This window comes from Nyctereutes procyonoides, unplaced genomic scaffold (assembly GCF_905146905.1).
Source record: "Nyctereutes procyonoides isolate TBG_1078 unplaced genomic scaffold, NYPRO_anot_genome, whole genome shotgun sequence".
In the NCBI taxonomy this organism is placed as follows: Eukaryota; Metazoa; Chordata; class Mammalia; order Carnivora; family Canidae; genus Nyctereutes; species Nyctereutes procyonoides.
The window spans coordinates 11,902,269-11,916,366 of NW_026575125.1; positions in this window are offsets into that span (position 1 = coordinate 11,902,269).

The following is a 14,098-nucleotide window of genomic DNA, read 5'->3' on the forward strand; positions in this document are numbered from 1 at the left end:
TGTTCACTCTCCACTGAGAAGATGCTGCTGTCCTGACAGGTACCCAGAAGTGTTCTGTCCAAGCCCATGTTGAGAATGGGAGGACTCCACTCAAGACCCAGGAGATGGGATCCAGAAAAACAACTGGCTCAAAGGAACGCACTGTCTTTGAGAAATAACAAAGAAGCAGAAAAAAATAGAAAACTAGAGATGCAGGAAACCTGTTCTACTTTTCAAAAGGGTTGGAGGGTGAATTTCATAAGTGTTAGAGGAAGACTTTGATCTTGACACCTGATGAAACTATAAAATATAATTTTTAGGATGTGGTTTGCATTTGGGAAATATATAGATCTCTGGTCCTAAATACATATCCAGGGATTCATTAGGAACAAGTCACATGCTAACTGCCTCATTTCCTTTCTCTTTTTTTCTTTTAAAGATTTTATTTATTTATTTGAGAAACAGAGAAAGAGAAAGGGAACACAAGCAGTGGTGAGGGGCAGAAGGAGAAGCAGACTCCCCATTGAGCAGGGAGCCAGACTTGGGGCTCAATACAGGATCATGACCTGAGCCAAAAGAAGATGCTTATCTTACTGAGCCACCCAGGTGACCCATCTCATTTCCTTGCTGATGAAAGAATACAATAGAAAAAAAATTACAAAGATACAGTGTATCTTCCACTTTGGTGAGGTATTTAACAAAATGTAAAGTTATACAACTAGATTTTTTTAAAAGATTTTATTTATTTATGAGAGGGGGGGCAGAGACACAGGCAGTGAGAGAAGCAGGCTCCATGCAGGGAGCCCGATGTGGGACTCCATCCCAGGACTCCAGGATCACGCACTGGGCTGAAGGCAGGCGCTAAACCACTGAGCCACCCAGGGATCCCTATACAACTAGATTTGAATGTCCCCAAAACAACCACAGAGTACAGGGTGAAGCAGTCCTCTGATTAACAATAGTTCATGTCCAAAACAAGAATCTTTTTTTAAAAAAGATCTTATTTATTTATTCATGAGAGATACAGAGAGAGAGGCAGAGACATAGGCAGAGTGAGAAGTAGACTCCCCTTGAGGAGCCTGATGTGGGACTTGATCCCAGGACCCCGGGATCACAACCTGAGCCAAAGGCAGATGCTCAACCACTAAGCCACCCAGGTGCCCCCAAAACAAGAATATTGATTCAACAATTATTTATTAGCTACCCGCTATATGCCAGGTGCCATCCCAGTTATTGGATATACATTAATAAGACACAAAGAGTTCCTGTGGATATCATCTGATATAAGGCAGGGTAGAGGGAAGAAACAGCTGATGATCAATGCTATGACTTTGCAATAAGCAGGAAAGGAGGGTGGTGAGTGATGAGGTGGGGATGAGAGGATGACCTCTGAGCAAAGATCTGAAGGAAGGGATGAAAGTCATGTGGGTATCTGGGGAAGACTGTTCCAGGCAGAGAGTAGCAAGTGCAAAGGGTGCAGTCAGGTCTCAAGAATATCAGAGGCCCTTGTGTCTGGAGCCTCGTGCCTAAGGAAAGTGGCAGGAGGTAAAGATGGAGAGAAAGGTAGGGGCCACATCAGAAGGGCTGTACAGATGATTGGAGAACTCTGGCTTTTCCTGTGAGTAATGTAGGAAGTTATTGGAGGGCTTCCAGTAGAGAAGTGATTCACTCTCACTACAGATTAGAGAGCAGATACCAAGGGGGTGAGGGTGGAAGCAGGGAGATCAGTCAGGTTGTTACCACAGCAGTCCAGATGAGCTGGGTGAATAAAAACTTAATACAAGCTGTAAACCCAATCTGGTTGGGATACCTGGGTGGCTCAGGGGTTGAGCGTCTGCCTTTGGCTCAGGGCATGATCCCAGGGTACTGAGATCGACTCCCACATGGGGCTCACTGTGGGGAGTCTGCTTCTCCCTCTGCCTGTGTCTCTGCCTCTCTCTGTGTGTCTCTCATGAAAAATAAAATCTTTTTTAAAAAAAAAAAGCCAATCTGGCTGCCCAACAAAAGAAAAATTCACCTACGACTATCTTCAACTTTATTAACAGAAGTATCAGATGCAAAATAATTTAGAGCATCAAGTTCATGTCAGAGGAGCACAAGTTTAGAGAGACACAGGAGAGTATCTAGAGGAAAATAAACAAGAGAGTAGAAGGTCTAAAACAGTGTGATTTGAAGCACAGTTCAGACACAGAGGAGGACAGGATGGACATCTCTCCCCCATTGTGAGCCTGCCGTTTAGAAGCCAGGTAGCATAATGGACTTATGCCACTTGCTAGCTGTGTGACTTTAAGCAGGTAAATAGCACCTTGGCACCTAGTTTCCTTGTTTCAAAGCTGATGATAATATTATACCCATCTCATAGCATATCATGAATATTATATGAATTAATATGTGAAAACACAGAGAAGAATGCTGGGAACCTAGTAGTAAAAGCCACTCAAAATGAGAGGAGCTGTGTAATAATTCAGTCCCTTCGAGAAGTAGGGGAAATGAGAGAACTGTCCATAGTACAATTTTTGGCTGTAGGAAAACTGTCATATTTTGAGAATGAGCAGGCCCACATAAGCAAAATGAAAATGTACTACTTTGATTATAGGTTGTGTGTGCATCTTTAAACCATTGAAGACAGAAATTTTTTCTAAAATATATTTCATCCTAATTAGGATGTTGCCTGAGCAATTTTTTACGTGTCTTTTTTTTTTTCCCCAGAGGACTCAGTGTCATCATCTTGCATAGTGTTTACTGACTAGGCTATAATGTGATAATGTCTTTAGGGCTTTACATTAATGGCCCCGGAGAGCTTTATTGCTCTTAACTCTGCTGTCTCTGCAGGTTCTGAATCAGCTGTCACTTCTTGAAGAATCTACATCTAGTAACCCTGCCCACAACAAATCTCCTCCCCGTTGGAACTGCCGTCTGCTAAAACCTAAACGGAAACCAGATAACCATGGAGTTCAGTCAGAAAATCCCTTCTTCATAGGCTCAGAGCTGAGGGTGTGTCTGCACTCTGCTGGAGCAAAGTGCATAGACTTTGAGATCCATATTTCCCTTACTGCTCTACTTTCCATATCCTTCCAACTGAGTCATCAGTGGTGAGGTTGCCAAATAGCTATGGCGAAAACATCTTCTAGTTCCCCAAGCTGAGAAGATAACTTTGGTTAACTTCAGAGAATAAAGGATGTTTCTTGCAATTTCTTGTCTTATGATTGATAGATAATGCTTCCAAAAGAAATAACAAAGGGCATCTCAAACATAAAGCACAGAGAAATTTAAAACTCCACATAGCCAAAAATTGTTTGCATTTAGCTCAATTGGTTTTGACTACATACTTATCAAAGTGGATTTATAAGTACTTTATGGAAAATAAATAACAAGTTGACTTTATTGCCCAAAGGAAAAGCTAAAGCTCTTTCCTGTTTACATTTCTAGCTGCCTAGCAGTCCCTTTTCCCTACAGAAAGAGGAAAGATAATCTCCATTAACAAAATTGACAAATATTTTCAACAGAGTTTAAATTTGTGAGGATGAGCTGTGGATTCCAGGAGGGTTGTACTAATCACCACTGGTCTGAATTTATCATTGCACGGTGCTTGCCATGTAACCCAAATTTATTTCTACACCCAGACTAAAAAATAGCAGGCAACACTAGAGCACATTCACTTCTAGGGCCTTAGAAGCAAAACTTGAGACTTTATCCTGAGTGAAATGAGAACCCATGGTAGAGTTTGAACAGAGAAGTAACATGATCTCACTTGCATTTGAAAAGAATCACTGGCTGCTGTGTGGAGAAGGGGATCCATGGGGACAAGACCACAGACAGAGACCAGTGCGGAGGTCATTGCACCATAGTGCCTCGGTGGTAGCAGCAGGGTTCGTGAGAAGGTAGCTAGATTTTTTAACACGTTTTGAAAGTAAAGCCAACAGGATTTGCTAATGAATCAGGAATAGGCTCTGAAAGAAAGACAGTCAAGGATCACTCCAGGGTTTTTAGGACTGAACGACTAGGAGAACAAGGTTGACCTCCATTTGCATGGGGAAGGTTGCAGGTAAAACAGTTTGGAAGGAAGACTAGGAGTCCAGTAGAGTTTGTGATACCTCACAGAAATTCAAGTGAAGATGTTGAAAAGGCAGTTAGATGGGCACCCCAGGTGGCTCAGCGGTTTAGAGCCGCCTTTGGCCCAGAGTGTGATCCTGAAGACCTGGGATTGAGTCCCACATCGGGCCTGCTTCTTCCTCTGCCTGTGTCTCTGCCTCTCCCTCTGTGTCTCTCATGAATAAATAAATAAATAAATCTTAAAAAAAAGAAAGAAAGAAAAGGTGGTTAGATATACAAATCTGCAGTTTGAAGAGTGGCTGGGGATGAATACGAATTTGAGAGTTATCATCTAGAGATGGTTGGTCAAATATATCTTTTCAGTTAAGACCAAGAGGAAAAGACCTTACTTCAGAATCCCAGTGTGCTGGAAAGCATTACTTAGCTCAGACCTGAGGAGGAAAATAGGATGGATAAATAAGGAAAAAAGTTACTTGAAACAATCCCCCCGCAAAGGAGCCATCTGTGGACTAAACAGAGAAATGATAAAAAGGGGGTTCTAGTCTTTGATTTAAAATCTAATTTGTCTGGTATCAGGATTGCTACCCCAGCTTTCTTTTGATGCCCATTAGCATGATAAATGGTTCTCCAACCCCTCACTTTCAATCTGGAGGTGTTGGGTCTAAAATGAGTCTCTTACAGGCAGCATATTGATGGGTCTTGTTTTTTAAATCCAATCTGATACCCTGTGTCTTTTGATTGGAGCATTTAGTCTATTTACATTCAGAGTAATTATTGAGAGATATGAATTTAGTGCCATTGTATTACCTGTAAAGTCACTGTTTCTGCATATTGTCTCTGTTCCTTTCTGATCCTTGTTACTTTTGGGCTCTCTCTTCACTCAAAGGATCCTCTTTAGTATTTCTTGTAGGGCTGGTTTAGTGATCACAAGTTCTTTTAGTTTCTGTTTGTCCTGGAAGCTCTTTATCGCTTTTTTTAAAAAAAGATTTTTATTTATTCATTCATGAGAGACACACACACAGAGAGGCAGAGACATAGGCAGAGGGAGAAGCAGGCTCTCCATGGGAAGCCTGATGCGGGACTCAGTCCTAGGACCCCCGGGATCACAACCTGAGCCAAAGGCAGATGCTCAGCCACTGAGCCACCCGATGCCCCTCTTTAACGCTCCTTCTACTCTGAATGACAGCCTTGCTGGGTAAAGTATTCTTGGGTGCATGTTTTTCTCACTATCAGGGAAATACAAATCAAAGTCACAATGCGATACCACTTCATATCAGTCAGAATGGCTACAATTAATAAGTCAGGAAACAACAGATGTTGGTGAGGATGCAAAGAAAGGGGACCTCTCTTACAATGCTGGTGGGACTGCAAGCTGGTACAGCTACCCTGGAAAATAGTACGGAGTTTCCTCAAAAAGTTAAAAATAGAGCTACACTACAACTCACCAATTGCACTACTAGGTATTTACCCAAAGGATATAAACATAATGACCTGAGGTGGCATATGCACCCCAATGTTTATAGCAGCAATGTCCACCACAATAACCAAAATATGGAAAGACCTCAGATGTCCATCGATAGATGAATGGATAAAGAAGATATGAAGATGTATACACACACACACAATAGAATATTACTCGGCCATCAATAAATGAAATCTTACCATTTACAGTGACATGGATGGAACTAGAGGCTATTATGCTAAGTGAAATAAGTCAATCAGAGAAAGACAATTATCATATGATTTCACTCACATATGGAATTTAAGAAACAAAACAGGATCACAGGAGAAGAAATAAGATGAAATCAGAGAAGGAGACAAACCATAAGAGACTCTTAACTCTAAGGAAGAAACTGAGGGTTGCTTGCTGGAGGGGAGGTGGCTGGGGTGATGGGGTAACTGGGTGATGGGCATTAAGAAGGGCACTTGATTGGGCAGCCCGGGTGGTTCAGCAGTTTAGTGCTGCCTTCAGCCCAGGGTGTGATCCTGGAGACCCAGGATCGGGTCCCGCGTTGGGCTCTCTGTATGGAGCCTGCTTCTCCCTCTGCCTGTGTCTCTGCCATTCTCTCTCTCTCTCTCTCTCTCTCTCTCTCTCTCTGTGTGTGTGTGTCTCTCATGAATGAATAAATAAAAATCTTAAAAAAAAAGAAGGGCACTTGATGGAATGACCACTGGGTGATGTATACAACTGATGAATCAGAATCACTAAACTCTTCTGAAACTAATAATACACTATATATTAATTAATTGAATTTGATTTTTTTAAGAAAGGAAGTTTCAGGAACTTGGTCAGAGCATTACATTTCTTCACTGGTTTAGAAAAGTAGACACATCTCAGGAGCACAGGGTGATGAGTTGAAGCAAGGTACAGGTTCAGAGAAGGCAGCTGACAAGAGAGATAGTCAAAGCCCAGCCAGGTCAAGGCTGAAACACTGATGGGCATTCAAAGCATAGAAGATTCCTTTTGGAGTCAGCTCCTGCCTCTCAGCTAGAGTCTGAGAGTGACTGAAGACTTTTACACTTTGCTTAATACTTCCTAATTGGCTCTAAATAGAGTAAACTTTGATCCTCTTTGGGCTCTACCTCAGTCTCCAGATTGAATATTAAAGCCAAGTTTTCTAATCCAACTAGAAATGTCCCATAGTTTTTTATCTTCTTGAACTCTATCAGGCTCATTTTGGAGACAATGTTCCCTTCTCTCCTTATCTTCTAAGGGATTCCTCTGGTCTGGGCCATTAGGAGGGGTAGTTACTGACTCCATCCCTAGGGGCCTAGAATAATTGGCTTAGACTAATTAAGATTTGCATCTGATTCATGTTGGAGAATGGTAGACATCCAACTAAAGTTGGCTCTGCCTTGAGGGAGTAGGGGGGAATGTCTTTCATATGGGTAATATACATAGTGCTTGTTTCACCCACTGCAGAAGGGGCTATTTGTGGGGGCATTTTTCCATAGAGATTTCATTCCAACAGTGAGTTTGGATTCTTATGAATTTCAGGCACAAAAGACAGAACTTGCAAAATCTTCCTGAATGATGCCTTGGTCTGGACAGAGTTTCCATCTTAGTATCAATATCATGCTGCTGCCCCTACCCCCTGACTATATATGATATAACCAAATAAGAGTGGACAACAGGAGGAAAAAATCCTGATAGTAGAGGAAAGATATCTATCCAAACCACTACCCCAGTTTCTCCAGGAATATAGCCCCCCCCAACAGTGGTAACAACTATCTGCTCAATAAGTGAGAGGAGAGAATGAAAATCATTCTGTGTTGCTGGGAAATTTTACTCAGATAAAAGATGATATGAATAAACTCTGATTTATAAGATTATACAACTTTTCATGATTTCAGAGAAATAGGAGGTGAGAGCAGCCCCAAGGAATCATCAGGTAGGCTTTTTGAAGGAGATGAGACTGAATCATAGAGACTAATACTACTAATAATAGTAACAATAATGATATCTAACCTTTGCTGAGCGCTTATTGTGTGCCACCCAGAATCAAGTGCTTTACATGTGCTCCCTCATTTAATCCTCACAACAGCCCAAGAGGTAAGCAAATGCACCATCCTCATTTCCTAGACGAGGAAACTGAGGCACAAAATTAAGATCACAAAGCTCAAAAGCAATGAAACTGGAATTTGAGCCTTAGCAGTCTGGTTTTAAGGTCAGACTCCTTGGGGTCGAAAGGGCTTTTTCGACAGACATGGAAAAGAGGGAGGGTCAAGGTATGGAGAAGCATAAAAGGTGTGACTGGACAGCTCAAAAAACGGCCTCAGGGGCAGCCCGGGTGGCTCAGCGGTTTAGCAACGCCTTCGGCCCAGGGCCTGATCCTGGGGACCCAGGATCAAGTCCCGCGTCAGGCTCCCTGCATGGAACCTGCTTCTCCCTCTGCCTGTGTCTCTGCCTCTCTCTCTCTCTCTCTCTCTCTCTCTCTCTCTCTCTCTCTCATGAATAAATAAATAAAATCTTTAAAACAAAACAAACAAACAAAAAAACTGGCCTCAGGATGACATGAAACTTGCCTCAGTTACAAAGTTTCTCTCCTTATCTTCATGATTTTCACTGAGAGGAGACCATAGGTGCTCTGCCTATCTTGATAAAAAGCTGGTTTTTCTCAGTAGGGTGAGTATATTCAGGAACAAGGAATGATAACTAGAGATCGTAGATTCAAAGATGACAACTTCAGATGACATGGCAATAATTTTGTTCTCTTCAAAGCCAATCTTTGCCGGTGATAAAAAGCAGTGGTTCTCAACCAGGGTAATTTTGCCTCCCAGGAGGCAATTGGCAATGTCTGAAGATATTTTTGGTTGTCATAACCGAGAGAGGGTGGGTAGAGGTCAGGGATGCTGCTAAACATTGTACAATGCCCAGGATAGCTCCCTGCAAACAAGAATTGTTTGGCCTCAAACATCAAGTGCTGAGGTTAAGGGACTCCAATCTAGATAATGCTATGAGCACAATGCTCTCAAGAACGAACGTGCATGCGTGATTGCACCTCCCCGAATCTCAATCAAGACCAAGCAGAATAGTAAGTAGCAAAGCTGCCAAGGTGTGCAAACACAAAGTTATCTTAAACATGGCTTGTTTATATATATAATATATATTATATTATATATATTATATAATATAATATAAACAATATATATAATATATATTATATATGTATACTATAGTATATATATAGTGTATGTGTATGTGTATGTATATGTATATATATATATATATATATAGTGTCTGTGTGTATATGCACTGGTCTCAATAGCAAATAGGAGAAAGCAAGAAAAAATAAAATATAAAATATCAGTCCAAATAATTAGCTCTGTTTTGAACATCACAGGGAAGAGAACTGACACTCGAAGTATTTACTGTGTGTAAAGGGCACCAATGTACATCAGCTTGCTGAGAGTTCACAACTACCCTTGTGCAAGTTGATACTTTTCGAATCCTCAGCAAGATTAGTAATTAGCTCTATGTCACCCAGTAAGAGGACAGGGACAGGACTCTTTCTGTGGGATTTGGCAAAGGTTCAAAGGAACTAGTAAGACTGTTGAAGGAGAAAATAATCATAATTTTTAAAAATAGATGAAAGGATGTAGCACTTCTGCCTTGAAATTTGCTGACGTCAATACTTAAGGACATATTATCTAGACAACTCCCTCTCTACCAAGAAAAGAACAGGATGAAATGGGTGAAATAACACATCAAAAGCTCATGTTTAGTCCTAAGGGAGACTCGCTTAGCAGTTGTAAACACTGACACAGACTACTGAACGATGTGTGTAATGCTTATCTCTGGAGAGTTTCATCGGCTGAGGGCTTAAACATGGCTTTGACTGAGAGGGAGGACATGGATGACCAGAGCTCCAGTCAAATGCTGCCCTGGGAAAAAGAAAAAAATAATAATGGAAAGGAATAAAGAAAGCCTACAGGGCAGCCTGGGTGGCTCAGCGGTTTAGCACCGCCTTCAGCCCAGGGCCTGATCCTGTAGACCCAGATCGAATCCCACGTCGGGCTCCCTGCATGGAGCCTGTTTCTCCCTCTGCCTGCCTGTCTGTCTGTCTGTCTCTCTCGAATAAACAAATAAATAAATAAAATCTTAAAAAAAAAAAAAAGAAAGCCTACAGGACTTGTGGAACACCAGTAAGAGAAACAATGTATGTATCACTAGAGCCCCAGAAGGAGAAGAGAGAGACAAAGAGGTAGAAAGCTTATTTAAAGAAATAATGGCTGAGAGAGATTTATCCAAGTTCCTGAAGCTAATAGGTCACTCAACATTTCAGTCTAAAATGATGCTCTCCAAGACACATTACAATAAAACTGTCTAAAATCAAAGACAAAGGGGAATTTTTTAAATAGCAAGAGAAAAAAAAAACCCTTTCATACAAGGGAATCCCGATAAGTGTATTTATCAGCAGAAAACTTGCAAGTCAGGAGGGAATAAGATGATGTATTCGAAGTGCTGAAAGAATAATGGTTTACTCAGCAAAGCTGTCCTTCAGAAATGAAGGTGAGATACAGACTTTCCCTAAGAAATAAAAGCTGAGGGAGCTCATCGTCATTAGACCTGCCTTATAGGAAATGTTGAGAGGAGTTCTTCAAGCCAAAACTTAAGGACTATGATTGGTCACATGAAAACATATGAAAATAAACAGCATACTGATAAAAGCAAGGACATAATCAGATGCAGAATACTCTAATACTGTAATATGGCGGGGTGTTAACCACTTAACTCTAGTATAAAGGTTCAAGGACAAAAATATTAAAAATAGCTATGGGGGGGCAGTCAATTAAGCACCAGTCTTTGGCTCAGTTCAAGATCCCAGAGTCCTGGGATGGAGCCCAGGGCCTGATCAGGCTCCCTCCTCAACAGAGAGCCTGCTTCTCTCTCTGCCCCTCCCCCTGTTGTGCTCTCTCTATCTCAAATAAATAAATAAAATCTTTAAAAAATTAAAATAGATATAGATGCAATAATTTGCTAATGGATACATAATATAACAGGATGTAAATTCAAACATCAAAAACATAAAAGGGGGAGAGTAAAAGGATAGAGATTTTGTATGCAATTGAAGTTATTATCAGCATTTTTTAAAGATCTTATTTATTTATTCATGAGAGACAGAGAGACACAGGCAGAGGGAGAAGCAGGTTCCCTACAGGAAGCCCAATGTAGGACTCAATCCCAGAACCCTGGGATCATGACCTGAGCCAAAGGCAGATGCTCAACCACTGAGCCACCCAGGAATCCCTATCAGCCTATGTTTTATGTTTTATGTAATCCTCATTGTGACTACAAAGCAAATACCTACAGTAGATTCACAAAAGATAAAGAGAAGGAAATGAAAGCATACCACTGTGAAAAATTATCAATTCGTAAAGGAAGGCAGCAAGAGAGAGAGAGAAAGGAAAAGGGGAACTATAAAATAACCAGAAAACAACTAACAAGGTGGCATTAGGAAGTCCTTACCTATTGATAACTACTGTAAATGTAAATAGATTGAATTCTTCAATGAAAAGATGTACAGTGACTAAAAACCAAGACCCAACTGTCTGCTGCCTACAAGAGACTCACTTCAGCTTTTTTTTTAAGATTTTATTTATTTATTCATGAGAGACACAGAGAGAGAGAGAGAGAGAGAGAGAGAGAGAGAGAGAGAGAGACAGAGACACAGGCAGAGGGAGAAGCAGGCCCCATGCAGGGAGCCCAATGTGGGACTCAATTCCGGGACTCCAGGATCACACCCTGGGCCGAAGGCTAAACTGCTGAGCCATCCAGGGATCCCCTCACTTCAGCTTTAAGACACACATAGGTTCAAAGGGAAGGGATGGAAAAGATAGTTCATGTATGTGTAAACTAAGAGAGTAGGGTAGCTATACTTACATGAGACACAATAGACTTTAAATCAAAAGTGGTAATAAGAGACAAAGAAGGTCATTATATAATGGTGAAGAGATAAATTCATCAAAAAGATATGACCATTGTAAATACCTATGCTGCCAACATTGAAGCACCTAAAATACATTAAGCAGATCTGAAGGGAGAAACAGGCAACAATAAAATAAACAATAAAATAAAGTAAGGGATATTAATATCCCCCCCCCAAATTTCGACAATGGATAGATCATCCAGATAGAAAATCAACAAGGAAACATTGGACTTGAACCATACTTTGGATCAAATGGACCTAATAGACATATATAGAACATTCCATCCAACAGAAGCAGAATATACATTCTTCTCAAACACACATGGAACATTTTCCAGGATAGATTATATGATAGGTCACAAAATAAGGCTTTGCAAATTTTAGAAGACTGAAATTATACCAAGTATCTTTTCCAACCACTTTTCAATGGTATGAAACTAGAAATCAATACCAGGAGGAAAGCTGGAAAATTCACGAATAAGTAGAAATTAAACAATACACTGCTGAAGAACCAATAAGTAAAAGAAGAAATCAAAAAATAACTTGAAACAAGTGAAAATGGAAACATGCCAGTACCTTTTTAAGGACATTTTTCCAAAGAAGATATACAAATAGCCAATAGGTAACAATAGGTACAAAGTGCTCAACATCATTCCTCATCAGGGAAATGCAAAGCAAAACCACAATAAGATATCACTTCACACCTGTTAGAATGGCTGTGATTTAAAAAACAAAAAACAAAACAAAACAAAACCAAGAGATAACACATGTTGGTGAGGATGTAGAGAAAGGAGAACCGCTGTTCACTGTTGGTGGGAATGTAAATTGTGCAGCCACCATGGAAATCAGTATGGAGTTTCCTCAAAAAAAGTTAAAAATATAACCACCATATGATCCAGCAATCCCATTTCTGGGTACATATCCAAAGAAAATGAAAACAGGATCTCAAAGAGGTATCAGCACTCTCATGTTAATTGCAGTATTATTCATAATAGCCAGGATATAGAAACAACCTACGTGTTTGTCACAGAATGAATGGATTAAAAAAAAAGATGTGGTATAAGTTCTGGGAATGTAATGTAATGTACAGCATATAGTTAACAATACTGCATTGTATATTTGAAAGTTGCTAGGAAAGTAGATTTTATCAATTCTTACCACAAAAAGAAAAATACTATGTGAAGTGATGGATGTGTTAACTAACCTTAGCATGGTAATCATTTTGCAATGTATACATATACCAAATTATTACATTGTACACTTTAAACTTACACAAAGTTATATATCAATTATATCTCCATAAAGCTGGAAAACAAATAAAACCAAATGCTGTTCTGGGAATGAGTCCCAATCACAGCCCAATTGAGGCCTCTTCTGCCCCCACCTCCACCAACCCCAACTCCCACTCACTGTTTAAGGACCTGGGTTTAATAGGCATTCTAGTCTGTCCTCCATTACATCTCTAACAGCCTGATCCAATGGGTTCTCTTCTTTCACTTCCAACCCTCTCAGGACCCTATCTCTCCTGGCCCTTTATAATTTCAGTTTTGAATGGTTAGATCTAAGTGGTGGATATATGGGTACACATTGTGCTATTCCTCCAGCTTCCTTCATGTAAGACAATTGTTATAATAAAGAACAGGGAGTTTGCAGGGGCTCAGGGCAGATTATGTAGGGCCCTATTGTCATTTAGAGACTTTGGGGTCTACCTTGAAAGAGATGCGTACGCATGGAGAGGTTTGAGTAAAGGAATGACAGGGTCTGATTTTTTGTTTTAACAGGATATGTCAGGGGTTTCATCCTCCATTTAAATCTGACTCAATACAGAATAAGGAAAGTTGTATTTCTGGTTGTAGTTTTACCAGACCCTCTAAAACATGCCCTGCATTACCTACAAGCAAAGCATAAATGGCAAATGACCTAAATCCAAGTATAGCATAGGAATGGCCAATAATTATCCAAAGTGCTTTATAAATGCTGAAGCAGAAATATAATCCTCATCTTTAAAATTTCCATTGTGAAATTTCAGCATCCAATCTGTGTAAGGTTCTGATTTCTCTCTATGCCACTGCCCATGGTACAATATTCAGCTTGGACCAAGAATAATCCTGGCAACTACCCTGCATGTTACTCAATAACAGGGTTTCAGGCTCCCTAATTCCAATTCTTGTCCTCCAATGAGCACATACCTTGGTACATCCAAATTATTCCCAGAAGAGGAGTTGATGACAAAGTATATTTTTTTGACAAAGTATATTTTAAATGAAAAGAACAATATAATCAAAATATGGAAACTAAAAGAATCAGTTGCTATAAATCCTCTAATAACATATGAACACTTTAAAATGTTATATGACTTTGGGCAATATATTTAAATTCACTTAGCCTCCATTTCTTCTTTTGTTAAGTAGGATTAGTAATATTTGCTATTGGGTAAATAATGAAAAGCACTAAAAATTAGTTAATAAAATGAATCCTGTGAATAAAACTTTTATATTCTTTATAAAAAGTGATATTGAGGGATGCCTGGGTGGGTCAGCAGTTGAGCGTCTGCCTTTGGCTCAGGGCGTGATCCCAGAGTCCTGGGATCATTTCCCACATCGGGCTCCCTGCATGGAGCCTGTTTCTCCCTCTAC